At 47.5% G+C, this 17,406-nt stretch overlaps 1 long non-coding RNA gene and 1 pseudogene across 2 annotated transcripts in view; both read left to right on the plus strand.

The window, feature by feature from the left end:
• Nucleotides 1–9,975, plus strand: part of LOC144116228 (inactive selenide, water dikinase-like protein) — a 244,568-nt pseudogene extending 234,593 nt beyond the window's left edge. The window contains exons 13-15 of the transcript XR_013311795.1: nt 6,310–6,503; nt 7,926–8,049; nt 9,260–9,975. The product of XR_013311795.1 is annotated as an inactive selenide, water dikinase-like protein (transcript). The remainder of the gene's footprint in view (nt 1–6,309; nt 6,504–7,925; nt 8,050–9,259) is intronic.
• Nucleotides 9,976–11,923: 1,948 nt separating this feature from the next.
• On the plus strand, nt 11,924–16,982 carry LOC144116232 (uncharacterized). The gene is made up of 2 exons (XR_013311798.1): nt 11,924–12,025; nt 16,836–16,982. It is a non-coding gene; the product is annotated as an uncharacterized LOC144116232 (long non-coding RNA).
• The last annotated feature ends 424 nt before the right edge of the window (nt 16,983–17,406 follow it).

Raw genomic sequence — 17,406 nt, forward strand, 5'->3', positions numbered from 1 at the left:
GTAATTTCTTTGATTTCAGTGCCGCATTTCTTTGACCAAAGCGAAAGCGAAGATGCCATAAACGAGGGAATAAACTTTAAGGTTCGTTTTGTGACCTCTCACATTTTCTGCGACTGTATCACTGACCTTCGTAATTCGCATGAAAATCAACTTATTCCGTTTGTCACAAACTATTCCTGAGACATTGAGGAGCATAATAAATCTCTCGATTTTTTTCCCTACACGTGCAGTACTGTGTTAGTTATTTCTTGTAAGAAACGTTTTCATGTAACTATGCATGCATAAGTACTGATCATATAGAAAAAGAACTAATCGCGTCATCGTACAGAACGGCTTTATGCACATGCTGGCATAAAAAAACCGCACTATCTACTCAATTATTTGAGACCTTGGGGGACTTGACGACGGTGTTAATTATAATTACCCAGAACTGCACCAGGTATAGCTATAAATAAAAGGAGTTACTGAAACTAGCGTAGGAATTTCATATTTGCACCAAGTTTAGTTACATATCGCATGCATGAATAACGAAAACACTTTTCATTGCCGCGTCCCCTCTCAATCTCGCCACGTGTCTGTTAGTAGCACGCCTGCGGCTGCTTCTTTCCAAACAAGCTTCGCGATCATGTACTACCTCATGAAACATGACACATGCATGATGCAATGAAAAAGCATATGGCGTTTAGCACACTTAAGGTACGCTTTTCTAAGCACACCAATACGACCGCGCAAGATTGACACAACTTACCAGACTTCTTTCTACTCGAATGAAATAATTACGTCGTCATATCAAGAAATAGTTTCAAGTAAATATTAACATAATCAATGGTTCGACGAAAGTTCATCTGGTCAGGCATTGTGTTAAAGAAAAAGGAATGCGGTCACTGACCATGTCATGAAATTCAAAGACGTTTCGGAACCTCGTACGGGTTCCTTGATCACTGAGCAGTACAAGAAATTGTCGCGACTTATATGCGTAACACGTGGCGCAAGGAGCGTGCGTAGATGGGTGGCATGGTTCCTTGCACCCGGTTCATGGTAGCTGGTGTCGATTGTATGATTAGAGATTCCATCAGCCGCCGAGATGACACGTTCCTTTCCTTCGCGATGACAGTGGCGTGGTCCCAGTCAATCGTATGAGTATGCTCTTGCACATGCTCGGCAATGGCGTTCGTCGTGTGATTATTATTTCTGACGTCACGTTTGTGGTCGTTAAGCCTTCTGGAGAACTTTCCTGTTTCGCCAACGTAAACCTGGGGGCAATCAGCACATGGGATCTGGTAGATGACACCTGGAAATGCTTCAATCGGCAGTTTATCTTTCACGTTCAGGAGCTGGTTACGGAGCTTGCTGGTCGGGATGTGGGCAATGCGCATGTCATATTTTGCAAACACGCGGGATAGTGCTTCGCTGATTCCCTGAACGTAAGGAATGGCAGCACACGCCTGTAATGTCTTGTTGCTTTGTGTTTCCGGCTGCAAGATCCGCTTCTGAATATTGTGGACAAAGCGACTAGGGTAACCGTTATTAGTCAGTTCTCGGTGAATCGTCCTCACCTCGTTTTGCAATGAATTTTCATCTGAGCATATGCTTACGGCACGTGTTATTAAAGACGATAAAGTGGCGATCTGGTGAAGTCAGCAATAGGTCGAAGCAGTACCCCAGGCTTGTGGACTTTAGGCAGGCCGGGTACCGCCTGGGGTACCGCTTCAACCTATTGTCGACTTCACCAGATCGCCACTTTATAGGCTATCAGGCTATCTTCACCAGGTGTTGAGTCCTCTAGCCGGCAAGACATCAACGCATGTCGGAAATTCGTCCACGTTTGCTTCTAAGTTACATGGCATCTCGCTGAGTGAAGACGACATTATGGTTTCGTTTGACGTGACATCGCTTTTTACTAGCGTACCAGTGGATTTAGCAGTAGCTACATGTGAAAAAGCCCTGGAAGCTGACACTGGTCTCCCTGGCCGCACACCCTTTGACGTTCCGGAACTTTGTGAGCCGCTGAGATTTTGCCTTGGCAACACTTATTTTTCCTACGGCGGCAGTTTCTATCAGCAGACACAAGGCACGGCAATGGGGGCGTCAATATCAGTTACAACGGCCAATTTAGTATTGGAAGCCACCTTCATTCCTGCACCCAAAGTATTCTACCGCTACGTAGACGACTGCTTCTGCATTTTGAAGAAACAAGACGTCACACGCTTCCTGGACAGCCTAAATGCCCAGAATGCGCATATACAGTTCACCGTTGAACTTGAGAAAGACGGCTCTTTGCCATTCCTGGATGTACTGGTTCGCAGGGATGAGGGCGCCCTCACCTTCTCGATCTATAGAAAGCCTACGCATACAGGTCGCTACCTCAATTTTATGTCGTGTCATCCGGCTGGCCACAAGACGTCGGTGGTATCGTCTTTAATAACACGTGCCGTACGCATATGCTCAGATGAAAATTCATTGCAAAACGAGCTGAGGACGATTCACCGAGAACTGACTAATAACGGTTACCCTAGTCGCTTTGTCCACATTATTCAGAAGCGGATCTTGCAGCCGGAAACACAAAGCAACAAGACATTCCAGGCGCGTGCTGCCATTCCTTACGTTCAGGGAATCAGCGAAGCACTATCCCACGTGTTTGCAAAATATGACATGCGCATTGCCCACATCCCGACCAGCAAGCTCCGTAACCAGCTCCTGAACGTGAAAGATAAACTGCCAATTGAAGCATTTCCAGGTGTCATCTACCAGATCCCATGTGCTGATTGCCCCCAGGTTTACGTTGGCGAAACAGGAAAGTTCTCCAGAAGGCTTAACGACCACAAACGTGACGTCAGAAATAATAATCACACGACGAACGCCATTGCCGAGTATGTGCAAGAGCATACTCATACGATTGACTGGGACCACGCCACTGTCATCGCGAAGGAAAGGAACGTGTCATCTCGGCGGCTGATGGAATCTCTAATCATACAATCGACACCAGCTACCATGAACCGGGTGCAAGGAACCATGCCACCCATCTACGCACGCTCCTTGCGCCACGTGCTACGCATATAGGTCGCGACAATTTCTTGTACCACTCAGTGATCAAGGAACCCGTACGAGGTTCCGAAACCTCTTTGAATTTCATGACATGGTCAGTGACCGCATTCCTTTTTCTTTAAGTAAATATTAAATTTCATTAAACGCGCCATTAAAACATGGTGTGCTATTAACAAAAAAACGCATTCCTTGGGGGCGAGTGAACCTGTCGGCGCGCCGTGCACTCCGGCTCAAGGTGATAAGTACGTGTGCAGCTGCATATGTCTTTTTTTTTCCTTGAGCAATTATCGGCCTACTATCCTGAAGCTCAGGTGAATGAACGCAGTAACTTGCATGCTTTTAAGTGCATTGAGTGGCAGTGCCTATCGACTCCCAGACTTCGCGCTTTACTACCGTGGCCCAATGCCTGTTAGCCAGTTTCTGAATGCGGCATTTATGCGCGAGAAACCTATCGAGGCTAATTTAATATTTTTTATGCTACTACGCGGATCCAGCAGTGACGCAGCTGGTCAATACATGCTGCTTCTGCAGTGCACAGGCTTGAAGCAGCCGCCGGTAGCTGCGGCAGCTGCGGTAGGCACGGGCAAGCAGAACCTGTTTTGCCTACCATGCGAAAGTCGCTGCTAACATCAGCGCCACCGCATCTTCGTGACGTCGCGGGGTGAAGGAGGTCCATAGACTACTACAATCACAGCTGCATCTAACCGCATCGTGAGGCATTCCACATCATTTGTGACCATTGAAAACTGCGATATGACGTCATGTTTTTGTGACTGCAGCACGTACACGGCCACACCACCTCCCTTATTTTTCGAACGAACTAAGCCATTATACCTGGATTGTTCAAATTGTGGTCGAGACTCGCCCACTGAAAGCCAGGTTTCTGAGAAAAGTATAACATCAATTGAAAATGAAAAGGATGACAACAGATCATGCAGTTTATCTTGCTTATTGCAAATACTGCGTGCATTTATATGCAGTACTGTCAGGCGATTTTGCGGGCTGCCTAGGAATGAATTAAAAGAGTCAAAATTATGGTATTCGCAGTTTATATCTGTGTCCATCTTGAATGCGTGCCATGCAGAAATATAGGACAGTTTGTCTACTCTTCGTTGGCTGTCATCTTCTCGAGATCATCCATGCAAGTGATCCTAACTACTGAAGAGCCCTCGTCTTTTCGCGCGAAAACCTTGCATCCAGCGGTCCAGACAAACTTCCATCGCACCTCCTTCTTCCTCTTAATTGCCGCACCAAGCAACTGTTTACCATACCTTGTCAGATGCTCATTTACATAGACAGGAGAGGAGGTTTCAAACCCAAGCTTTTTTGCATCCATCCCGACTTTCTTGGCCTTGTTAAGTATTGCGTTCCTCTTAGTTCTGCAGACAAGCCGAACCACATTGTTTGATCCATCATGGCGTGCAGTGGGTACACGATGGCATATGTCAATGTCCTGTTCTGTAATTTCCTCTCCAACAATGACAACAATTTTTTGCACAATAGATAACAGTTCACCATCCAGTGGAATGCCTTAGATCTCAAGGTTGTTGGAGCGCTGATACTGCTCGAGCTCATCAAGCCTGCGTGTGAGTTTATCATTTTCTGCTTTCAGTTCGCAGTTCTCTTTCAGTACTTGCTGAATTTCATCTTCAAGTTCTGTCATTCCTTGTAGGCTCCCTTTTATAGCTCTCAATTCAGCTCTTAGCTCACGCTGCAGGTCTTCGATTGCTTTTGCAGTATCACGGTCGTCTTTTCTCATTTTACAGCTTTTTTTCTCTTTTTTTTTAGTATACCACATTCAACACATCAGTCAATATAGTTTGGCATCAGCGCAGAATTTGCACATAATAGGCAGGCACTGAAGTTAACAAAAATACCTCACCTACAAAAGGCAGATAATATACGTGATGTGGTCCCGATGGTACGCTGCTGTCAAACTGCGGAGAGGCGTTGGCCTTGCCGTCCTTTTATAGCTCCATAGCCGAGGCTTGCAGCCCTCTGCCGGGATCACCCGGGTGTCGACAACTGGCGTTGCTAAAGCAGCACTTCCTTCCGAGATTTCTTTCCGCTCCTTTCCAGGCTGCAAATGGCAGATAAGATACATGATGTGGTCCCAATGGTACGCTGCTGCCAGACTGCGGAGAGGCGTTGGCCTTGCCGTCCTTTTATAGCTCCCTAGTCGAGGCTTGCAGCCCTCTGCCGAGATCACCCTGGTGTTGACAACTGGCGTTGCTGAAGCGGCACTTCCTGCGTGAACCAGACGTGAAGTTAATGCCAGTGCATTATCGCAACAGGATATCGCCAAAAAGCGCACTCATTGGTTTGGCAGTGTGCGCCTCGAGCCAGGGGTGGCTGCTAAGTCGAACAATATATGTGTGACCGTCCGGGTTACCTTTGCTTGTCGACTTCAATGCTTACGCAATCTCGCGACTCGCAAGTGTGAATTTGCAAGTCACAGAGGTTGCACTATAGGGTTTGGTCGAAAAGCGCCAGACGCGAGACGGTGGTCCTTGTGACTATGCTCAGTGGTGGTAGTATGCCTTTTGCAACTTCAGTGGGGCCCTCCGCTGTGGTATTTTTGGACGCGCTGAATGCTACTCGCCTCTTCAGTTTTGAAGGTGAAGAAAAGGCCTTCAGATAAAAGGTAAGAGGTGCTGAAGGAATACTTTAGGACAATGAAATGGCTAATCTCACTACCCAACTGCTTCCCAAATGCTTATTCTGTTCACTTTTGTTTGTTCGAACGTCAGTCAATTTGAACTGTCATCGTCCCCGTCGAGTTCGTATTAACGAGCTTTCACTGTACTGCATAATTCACTTTTGCACAAGTTCAAATCATGTCTTATTAGAATTGTCATTATGTCAAGTGCTATCCCGCACCCACCAACGATGTTCTTATACCATTTTGCACTCCACTAAGTCAACGCTGATACTTTTTGCAAGTAGAGTACTTATAGCAAAGGCCCAGCAGGTCCGTCGCATAGACATTGAAATCTTGAAAATGGCAATATAATGTAAACAGAAAAAGAATTGCAACAAGAACCCTTGAACATATGCCTTCCTCCAGAGCAAAGAATGACAGCAATAGTAATGCCATGCCTGTCTCAACGTTATCCTTGGAGAATGTTAGCTACAGATGTAGTCACTGCGTCATTAAAAGCAAGTTGTTTCAGAACAACAGAGAAGGCCCTAGACAAAAACTGGAATGTTCATCAGCCTGGCCATTTAACCGAATTGCTAAATGTTGTTATGCTCCCTTTACAGGCCAGACAATGCACAGCCTGGAGACGTGCTGGTACTGACCAAGCCCCTTGGCACCCAGGTGGCAGTGAACGCTCACCAGTGGCTGGAGAAGCCGGAGCGCCGTGCTCAGCTGGACAAGGCTGGCATCAGTGAAGAAGATGTACGCAGGGTCTACGTCCGTGCAATGGACTGCATGGCACGTCTCAATCTCAATGGTTGGTGCTGATTTGTTCGTGTCTGCAGTTGTTTTTTAGTTGCTTATTTGCTTATGTGCTTATTTACGGCAGTCTTTGCAATGCCTTCCTGGGGTATTGTAGAGGTGAAACATGTACAGTCACAGAAAGAGAGTGCACGAATATTAAACTGTATACAAACTGTGAGCAATGCTTTAAGAAGGTGACAACAAAATAGTTGATAATTGAAGTACAGCAGTGGTCAGGGCAACAATAATAAACTCATGTCCCATGATGAAGACAGCTTCCACTACAGTAATCGTAACATAAATAATGAGATGAGATATGGTATAGCATTGAAAACGGAAAGTGCAGGTCATTAGTGCAAACAAATAAAAAGAAGCTCCAAGAATTTGATAACGCACTTAAGGAGATGTTGCTGCACATGGTAGATTCTGCAAAATATTCGAGAGCAAAGTACACCATGACATCTAAATGCACCAAGAAATTGGGATGTTCATTTGGAGAAAAAGAAGGGATTGGCAAGCAGGGAGAAGGATTAAAAAGGCAGAAGTAAGGAAGGGAAGATTTAAAAAGGTGAACGCACGAAGAGTGATGATGCTGTCGCAGCTAGACAAGAGGTGGGAGAAAAGGAAAGTCGTCTTGTTGAAATATTGGTTAGGGGACTGAGGCTTCCCCCCACCACCAGTTGTTTGTTTTCTGTTGTGAATTATCCAATCCTTGTGGCTGTCTCTTTACTACCACGGCCGTTCACTCCAGTGTGATGCCAACGAATAAGGGAAAGAAAAAAGAAAATCATTAAAGTCGTGTCTTTGGATAGTACAAACAAGGATACAGGTTAGATTAGATTGGAAAACACTATCCTTGAGAAGGTGGTGGGGCTCGGAAGTGCTGTATTTTGTCCGTCTGGTTTTTGCTTCCTTGTTTATTGCATGAAAATATCTTAGCTTGTTAGCAGCCCATGCGAAGGGCGACAGTGATAACCTGGCGACCAACATTAAAGACTGCAGTAATTTAGTTACTACCACCTCACAGGGTATGTTGGTTGTATCTATGCATTCTCACATTTTGCAAATGCAAGTATGTGTGTTCCACTTACTAGTACTTCACTGTCTGCATGCAAGAAGGCTACCACAAAATTGCAGACTTTTGACGAGGAAAAGTTTTCGTTTTGATCAAAGCAGGTCTTTATCAGACCAGCTACATTTTTTTCCTTTTATATCATGAAATGAGAGGCATTGTATGACTATTCATCAGTTGTGTATTTTGGGACCAAGTGGGCATTGACTTTCACTTCACTCTTGTTTGTGCAGAAACTGTGTCAAAACAAATTTTTTTGCCTTTGTTGTTCCTGGAGCTCGGCTGATGCACAAGCATGGCTGCCACGGTGCCACAGACGTGACAGGCTTCGGTCTGCTCAGTCACGCCCAGAACTTTGTGCAGGTGCAGCAGCGCTCAGTGGGGCTTGTGATCCACACGCTGCCCATCATAGCCAAGGTTCCTGCCCTGCTGGCCGCCACGGGCACCTCCTTCAAACTAATGCACGGCCATTCGGCCGAGACCTCTGGTGAGCCACTGACTGACAACCAGTGAAATTTTTTTTTCTATTGTTGTATTCTCTTCTCATGTCTTTGACAGCTTTTCTAAAATAGATACAACACAACTTTTCAAGCTTTCACCATGAGGAAGTGCTAAAATGTATGCAGAATTTAGAGTTACATGAAAGTGATGGTGTTCCTGTCTGAAATCTCCTGTTGTTCCTTGGAATGATATGTTGTTGTCTCCTTTTAGCTGAAACTCTTTTCTGATTTTTTTTATGTAATTCAGATGCTCTACTCTGAGTAGTACCAGGACAAAAGAAAACAAAATTGACAGGACGATCATGAAACCTGATGCGAGAACGCTGTAATAGCAGTTGGATTTTCGCTCAGTGATTACATTGATGCTTTTACTTAAAGGCGAGTGCAACAGAATTTTTCTAGAGGGTGTCTAGGTTGGCAGCCCCCTAGCTAGTGGGGCATGGTGGGTCTGTGAACGGTTGGGTATGCTTCCGGGGGCAGCTGGCTTTCCCACTGTCTCTTTGAATTTGATTTTACTGTTGCTCTTTTTGCTCTGCTGCTGCATGGGCTTCTGGTGTGTGGAGGCAGGCAACGGGTTGGTGATGGATGCGTGGTTCTTGTGGAGGGTGGAGTAGGGAGGTCTTTGGCACTTCTCGAGGCTTCACATAGAGAAAATTTCTTGTTTTCACATAGATAACGCTGCCCTTAGCACTATTGTAGCAAAAATTTTTTTTTTACTTGGCAATGCAAACTTCCTGGGAATGCCAATAAATGGCAACAGCGGCATAGCGTGTGTCCTTTCCACAGGCTCTTTGATAAATCAGAGCATAGCGATGGTTTCATCGCGCGACTCAGTATCTTGGATCACCCACCGGTCACCCAAGATGCAATGAACGTGTTAAAGCATCATTTTGGGTGTTTTCTCAAATTCTCTTTGCAATATATTAGCATATGGAATTTATTTATTTATTTTGTTCATTTATTCATTTATTTCAATACCTTTAAGGCCTCTGCGGGGCATTAGAGAAGGAGTGGAGTGCATGAAATATATATATATAATCATAGCACAGGAATTGCAGCAATTTAGCGGCAATACAGGAATTGCGGTAAAACAGCGGCAATTTCATTTCAAGCTTATTTCATAAGTTGCAGTGACAGTTTATACTGTTGAAATTTATAGCGTTAGTGAGTTGCAAGTTTCCATTTTCCCTTTCTCAGGTGTACGCTGATGTGCCTTCCAAAGGAGAATGCCGAAGCATATTGCAAAGAAATTGAGCAGCAGGAGGAAGACCCAGCGTGGATTATAGAAGACGTTGTTGAAGGGGAGTGGGTAGCAAGGCTGATGGACTCTCCACGCATGCTCGAAGTGCCTTCAGCCGACAAGGAGTCCGAGCTGTGGTAACACAGGCTTGGGAATAGGGGACAGGGAAAGAATTGGTTGTGAGGAAGGTTTCCAGCCTTGCAAGGAGTTTTGAAGGAGTGAGCTATGAAGCTTTTACTGATGGGGTACCTTATGGCTGTCATATGCAACTACAATTGCCACATACACGAGTGGCGACAGCTTTGCTCTTATGCTGCAGACCACTGACATGAACATGAGCTTAATGGGCTCCAAACAAACATTTTGTGTTGTGTTAGTGATATTATATGCACTTTATGAGCACACCGATATTTTTGTTAGTCATTAAACCTAGTCTTCTACATACGTTCATTATGTAAAATACTTGCCCCTTATATCATATAGTGGTGTTGATGGTTTGTTCAGCTAAGGGACTGGCTGTTCCCTGAAGAGACCTTTATGAATCTGCGCTGACTAAATATTACGGTGGTGTTGAGGATGGATTGTCTCCCGTGGGCATCTCCCAGAGCCTGTCATTGCTTAAGCCTGTTCAGTCATTCGCCATGCATTGGGAATAAAAATATTTTGCAGAAAATCTGGCTCTTGTCTGTGCTGAGAGTGTGCGTGGGCACACTGAAGCTTTATTTATCAGTATCATCATAATGAGCATACATTATTTAGCACCATTAGGGACAGGTTGCTCCATCCAATTCTTTTATGTTGTGAAATGACTTTTGAATTTAATTTTTGTGAAGGCCTTATTTGCTCGTTTTGTCACAAATCATATAAACAGCACATTGCAAGAAATTGCTCCCGCGAATAATGTGGCTAAAAGGAGCACTAAGGAGCTTGTCACTTATCCTTTCCAAAATTTATTCCTCAGGACTTTACCTTATTTTGTGAAGTATCAAGCTTGAGAAAAATGACTAGTTTACAGTATCTCATTTTGGAACATGAACATTGTGCTTGGTCCAGTGTCTACTTTGGGCACCGCACATGTCAACAGCGCATATAGCGCTCCTGCACATTCTTGTGTGGTGGACGTAAATGTTAAGCAATGGAGCATGCTGTAACAAGACAGATGCAAACCAACCTGCGCATGATGCTGCCATCAGTGAGAGTAACAATGGGAACTTCGGTTGCAAGTGTATTAAACGCTGTTGAAGGTTCCATATCTGATCATGGGTTTTGGTTGCTGTAGCATTTGGCGTTGTCTTTAGTGCCGTCTTGTTGTGACTGCGGGCTCCAAGTGATTGTGACGAAACTAGCGCGAGGCGCCAGCTACTTGCAAGGAGTGGTCGCGTGATCGTGGGTGAAGCCCATGGCTTTTTCTCTTTAACGGCTAGCGCTTTAAAACGTTTTGGACGCGGCGTAGCCTTCCTTCCGTTTGCCATGTGGCGTGCTCCAGCAATGTGCTTCCAAGACTCTTCTATGCCTGCTGCTTGTACTTTGACGCAGGTGTCACAGGGCATGGCTATCAGGAAACCTCTTTCTTCCTTCTTTCACTCCCTCCTTTATCCCTTCCCTTAAGGCGTGGTTCAGGTGTCTGCCAATATGTGAGACCTATACTGCGCCATTTCTTTTCCCCCAAAACCTAATTTCAATTTCATTTTCATAGCAGTTACAGGTGTTCCCTGGCTAAGCTCTAGGATGAGGGATGAAAAGAAATTTTTTTTTGTTTTTTGAAAGTATAGGGTATGCATCTCGGTGAACACCTCAACACTGCCGTGGGGAAAAGAAGTAAAGAGTGAAAGAAGGAAAAGAGAGTTGCCGCAGCAGAGGCTTCCTGATCAATCAGACCTGGCGGGGTGCTTTAATGTGCACTATAAATTGCCACTTGTAATACGGGACATGAGTGCTTGAGTGCAGTGGGGTTGTGCGGGGGCTCAAGGACCAGTGTGTCCTCTCAATTTTGTGTAGCGGAAGCTACACTAGGCTACCAGTCGAGCATTTCGTATTACACGCGATGGCCGGTTGTGCGCATGCGCCGTTACCATGGCAACCGGGGAGGAGGAGTGGGTTGCTTCATCGCCGCCGTCGCCGCTCTCCCTCCTTTATTCCTTCCCTTATGACGCGGTTCAGAACAACGTACCATCGGCAAGGACCGTATGCCTTGCTAAGTGTAATAAAATTTTCTTTTCTACAAATTATTACATTTTAACTTAATTCTTTGTTAATCTCGCTCATTATTATTATTATTATTAATTTATTTATTTCGAAATCAAAACTCTTGTCCTTTCTCTGTTCATGAGGTAGAATCCACCGGCGTTGCGTTCCCGCGTGCTTTTCGTTTTTAATAACTGAGTACAGGCGAACAGCCACCCGATTCTTGGCCGATCCCCCAGTGTGGGTATGTGCCATCCTTTGATAGGCTAACAACAATGACATAAAGTCACATGACATCATAATCATCATTTTCATACACTCGTAGAACGGCTGCTGCCAGAACGCTCACGTGTCACGGCAGTTGGCGGATTGCGGCCACTAGGCCTATCGCTTGTTCTCTGGATGGTCCTGTGCTCAAACTTAACTGGCTGCGCTAAGGCCCTGTCATGACCGGCGCCCGATCAGTGCCGGGTGGCCAGCCTTGCGTTATTTTGCTCCTAAAGAAGCTTGAGTTCAACGAGGGATCTGTTTTGCCTAAGGTGAGTAATTTTTGCTCCGCGACAGCGGCGCCTTTTATCGCGAATGCCTATTTAGTCTTGCGTGGAAGACTGCTCGCGCCAGCTGCAATGACCGCACAGTTTTCTTTACAATATGCCACCAGAGCACGTGAGGCCAGTAGGACTTCGAGATGCATTGCAGCGTCCCGACAGCGTTCGTCGTCTGTTAGACGCGAAGCACGTTTGTGGCTCCCGTTTCCCACTTACGTGCAGCGTTCCGAGCATGTCGCTCTGCCTCGGCTGCATCTATGACCCTTCCACAACGAGTCTTATGTGCCACTTCGCCTGTGGTAGCTCTATCATTACTGCTGCGGTTGGTACTGCACAGGAACGCAGAACGCTGCGTCGTCCAGTCACAGCAGGTTATCTTTGGACGCGTTTATACCCACCGCGGTGGCTCAGTGGTTAGGGCGCTTGGCTACTGATCCCGATGCCGGGTTCGAACCCGACCATGGGGTCTGCGTTTTTATGGAGGAAAAACGCTAAGGCGCCCGTGTGCTGTGCGATGTCAGTGCACGTTATAGATCCCCAGGTGGTCGAAATTATTCCGGAGCCCATCAGCTACGGCACCTCTTCTTTCACTCCCTCCTTTATCCCTTTTCTTACGGCGCGGTTCAGGTGTCCAACGATATATGAGAAAGATACTGCGCCATTTCCTTTCCCCTAAAACCAATTATTATTATGGGATGCGTTTGTCGTTGTTTGTATATAGCGCCGTATGTGGTATCGTTTGTTGCCCCAAGTGATTAGGACCAAGCTAGCGCGAGTCGCCGGCTATAGGCAAGGAGTGGTCTCGTGATCGTGGGTTAGGTCCATGACTCTTCGCTTTAAAAGCTAGAGCTTTAAAAGGTACTAGACGCGGCGCGGCCTCCCTTCCGTTTACACTGCGGTGTGATCCAGCAACGTGCTCCCGAACGAGCTGTCCAAGAGATTTTCTTCGATGCCGCTGCCTGTACTTTGATGCTGGTGCAGCTGCGCACGTGATATCAAAACCCACCTGCTGCTGTGGCTTATTGGTTATGAAGAAAACTATTAAACCTTACGCCCCTAATCCGGGGCAGGGATAGTGCACTGACATCGCCATAGCGTTTCGCCTCCATCGAAACGCGGCCGCCGCGGTCGGGTTCGGCGACCGCGTTTCGATGGAGGCCAAACGCTTAGGCGCCCGCGTGCGGTGCAGTGTCAGTGCACGTTGAAGATCCCCACGCGGTCGAAATTATACCGCAGACCTCCACTACTGCATCTCTTCCTTTCTTTCACTCTCTCCTTTAACTCTTCCCTTAGTGCGCAGTTCAGGTTTCCGCCGGTATGTGAGACATACACTGCGCCATTTCCTTTCCCCAAAAGCAATTTTCATTTTCATAGTAGTTACAGTGCTGCGCTGCTGAGCTTTAGGACGCGGGATGGAAAGAAAAAATTTTTTGGGGGGGGGGGGGGAAAGGAAAGGCATGTTAAATCTCTGACATCTCGGTGAACACCTCAACCCTGCCGTGGGGAAAGGGAGAAAGTAGAGAGTGAAACAAGGAAGAGAGAGGTGCCATAGCAGAGGGCTCCTGATAATTCAGACCTCGCGGGGTACTTTAACGTGCACTGTAAATTGCCACTTGTAATACCGACATCGGCAATGTAATATATATATATATATATATATATATATATATATATATAATGGCAAAACGTATATACGGAGAACGACCTATGCTTGCAGTGCTCAGAACGTGTGCCAGTCAGGCATCGATAAAGGAGTGAGTGAAGCAAGGAACGGAGAAAGAGGTAGCGTAGTGTAGGGCTCCGCCAGCAAGCCGTGGCAGAAAGTTAATGCGCACTTCCTCAAAAGACGCAGCCGCGCGCACATGCGCGCATTTGAATGCTGCATTAACGAGGTGCGTGGTAGTCCACGACGGATATTGCGAAAGGTGTGTGCTCGTAGATTCGCCATGCCTGCAGAAGTGAATATTCTCCATTCCGACGGGAAAGTCGAAATTAAGTATTGTGATATCGAGCTGAACAGGAACACACCGTTAGCGGTGGTGTTAACAATGGCTGTGCAGCGAGAACGTCGAGGCGAGTGGCGAAGACAACTTCTTCGATCGAGACGCCGGCGCCGTTGGTCGACCGCGCGGCCATATCTATCGGAAGAGAGTGTCGAAATAATTCGTATGGGGAGGGGCATTCGGCTTCCGCTGAAACACGTAAGCATAGCACTACAATTTTATTTTATTGGCATGTACATTAAAGAAGATATTGTGCGCTTGTTAGCTTCTTCGGCTGCTTCTATTCTGCCAAAGGTAACGAACTGAATTGTTGACATGCTGTGGCTCGGCCGCTGATGACAATAGCAATGCATTCATGAATGCACTACCACGCTACACCTTTAACGTCTGCTGTTCCACTCATGCAACGCTACTCGTAGAAATCAGTTTTACCTAAAATGCGAGGGCATGCATAACGTTTCCTTAAAAATTAAGATCAGAACTATTAATGAGCACTTTCCTCTAGCAACGACTTGGAAGACGACGACGAAGCTAGAGTATAGCAAGAGGCTCGTGTCCGCGTGGCTTATGGCGAAGGACCACGGCATATAACCTCGTAGAACGGCAAACGCCTGCTGCCAAGAAGAACGCTCGCACTTTGTGTCACGGCAGCTCAGATTCCGGCAGCTAGGCCTATATGGCTTGTTCTCTGGATGGTCCGGTGCTCAAACCTTCCTGGCTGTGCTAAGGCCCTATCACGACCGGCGCCGGACCAGCCCCTGGTAGCCAGTCTTGCGTTTTAGATGCATTAACCGGGGCTGTGTGGCCATCTGGGAGTTCGGAAGTTGTTGAGGCTGGGCGCTAGCATCCTTTTGTCGCTTAGTCACTGGGGTGACTCTATTGCCGCTGCTCACCATACGCCACCTATAGCTTCGCCTAGACCGAGCGCGCCCTATTTAAAACAAAAGCTTTACTGGCCTAGCAGGAGCGTGCTAACTCGGATGCGAGAAACGTGACGTCACCACCACGTGACGTCACGAGACGTGGAATCGCTGCCATAGCAGCCCATCGCGTGACATCGCCGAGCCGTCACTACACCGGGGCTCCGCAGCCGCGGAGCGGCTGCTGCCTGACCACGTGATCTAGCCGAGCGTCAGCTGAATAAAAAAAATTACCCACGGCGTAACTTCTGCTGAACCTGGTTAGAGAGCGAAAGCTTTGGTGTATCGGGCAATTGTAGACTCGGCTTGGTGTCTAAGGATGAGTGCGTTCCGCACACTGGTTAGTCATCGCGCCCACCCTGCCACCCTGCCAGGTGGCAGTTATTGGTTGATCGCGGGAGTTTGGTCAGCCAATGAACGCTGCGGCCTATTGCTGCAGTGCCGCGTGTCTGCCACAACGTTGTCAGCGCTAATGATTGCAGTCCACATTTCTCTCTCTCTAACCACCGCCGCGTACCTCAAAGTGGGATTGAGGCGTCCACTGACCCAGGGAGCCAGCTATTCGCCTTTCCTTTCCTAAAAATCAACGTAGACTTCGATGTCAGAGACAACGCTAATGAACAGCTTTGTATATCCTGGATTAGCTGAGCAAATCCTCAGCCAAATTTTTTGTGCCGCAAAGGGTGGGAACAAATGCGATTCTGAGCCTTCAAAAATCCTTGCCCTTTTGAAACTACAGCAATAGAAGCAGCGCCAGGCAGGAGAGGTAGTCGAACCGCAAGACTTGTTACAATTTAGCGGCGCCCAGCTCGAGGACAAGATCTCCGGTTCGTTGCTCGGGCTCATGCCAATGCAGACGAAAGTGGGAAAATGCTCTCTGGCTATGATTTCGGCGCTCGTTGACTATGTGCTACGTAGCTGTTGTTCCGAACCACTCCATTGCGATGAAGAGCCGTAATCGACTAAGTCCTTGCGATTCGCAACGCGCTTGTCCTCCATCGGAAGGACGGTGCTGGCCCGTAATAGACCAAAGCCCCTTGACGTACGTAGTTCTGGCCTGCAAGCTTGTCATTTATCCGAAGCTCTCCGCTGCGGTGTCGGGCCGTTGTCGACCCTGGTCACCCATTGGCGAGTGGGGCTGCTCTTGTTTTCAATTCATTCCAAGCATACCGATGCGATGTTGGGGTGTTATTAGTTGGATTGGTGCCCCATGTGTTCGTTAATTACTCACCTGAAACACTTCGCTGCGGTGCAGGCCCGTAATCGACTTAGGCTTAATGGTGCCCTATACGGTCATCTTTCATTCAATGCACTCGATCCTCTAAGGTACCGGCCCGTAATCGACCTAGACCACTTAAACATGCGGCCCCGCATGCTCGTCATCCATCCGAAGCCTTCCGCTTTGTTTCCTCAATTGCTTAGGCCACCTAGGCATAGCAGTGCCCCACGTGGCAGTCGTTCATCCGAAGCAGTACGCTTCAATGCCGTTTCACAGTCTACGTAGGCCTTAGACCTTGGTAGGTCACCTCCCTGATCGGTGGAGACTACTTGGAGGAAAAGAAGCCTCTTCCGACACGCCAATTGCAACTTTCTGGTGCAAGAATCCTGATAGTCTCCCTCGTTTTTGCAGCAGACATATAAGGATATTTTGCGAGACGTTCGTTGTTCATCAATTGGCTAGACCCCTCTGCGATTCCGAGCAAGACTAGAAGGATGCGGTGCTTAATGTTTCAGGATGTGGTAGCGCTGTGTTAACTGCAATCACGGTTTTTATGCCATAATGAAGTCGTGGTGCCCAACATCAGGAATTCTGTCACTCATGGTCACGATGCAGCTGCTGAATTCAGCCCTAATTACTTATGCAATGCCTCTTCGCAGCTCGCACCAAAGGCCAAGACAGCGAGCAGCTCCGGGTCCACCCGTCGGTCTTGTGCGACTTCCGCTCAAGCAGAAGACATTGTCGAACTCAACTCAGAAGCCAATTGCCGAGTTTGAAAGGGCAGGATAGTCACCTGCCATTATGGAGCCTCCTGCAAAGCCGTTGCTTCCGGGGCCGATGCCACCAACGTCCGCGTTTCGCGCTCGCGACCGGCAGGACAACTGCCGGGAGATGGCGCTGCGCGTCCATTGTCTGGACTCCGGATGGGGCACGCCGACGGCATCTCAGCTTCGGCGGCTGCTCGGTCTGCAGTGCGCCGTGGGCCAAGTGGTGACCGGAGACTGCGGCGAGGTGAAAGTGTACGAGAGCCCCAACTGGACGGCAAACGTGACGCTGAAACTCGAGCGGTCACCCAAGGACTCGTTCTTGCATATCGTACTTAAGTGGTGAGTGCGCGACAAGTACTTCTGGCTTTTCCCTTAGCCGGTCTTCGGTCGTCCTCAACAATCATATTATCAAGCCTCTACTGTCGCATAAGTTGAGAAGCTCCTCATATGCGCTGAAATGGGT

The sequence above is a fragment of the Amblyomma americanum genome, chromosome 1 (assembly GCF_052857255.1).
Source record: "Amblyomma americanum isolate KBUSLIRL-KWMA chromosome 1, ASM5285725v1, whole genome shotgun sequence".
NCBI lineage: Eukaryota > Metazoa > Arthropoda > Arachnida > Ixodida > Ixodidae > Amblyomma > Amblyomma americanum.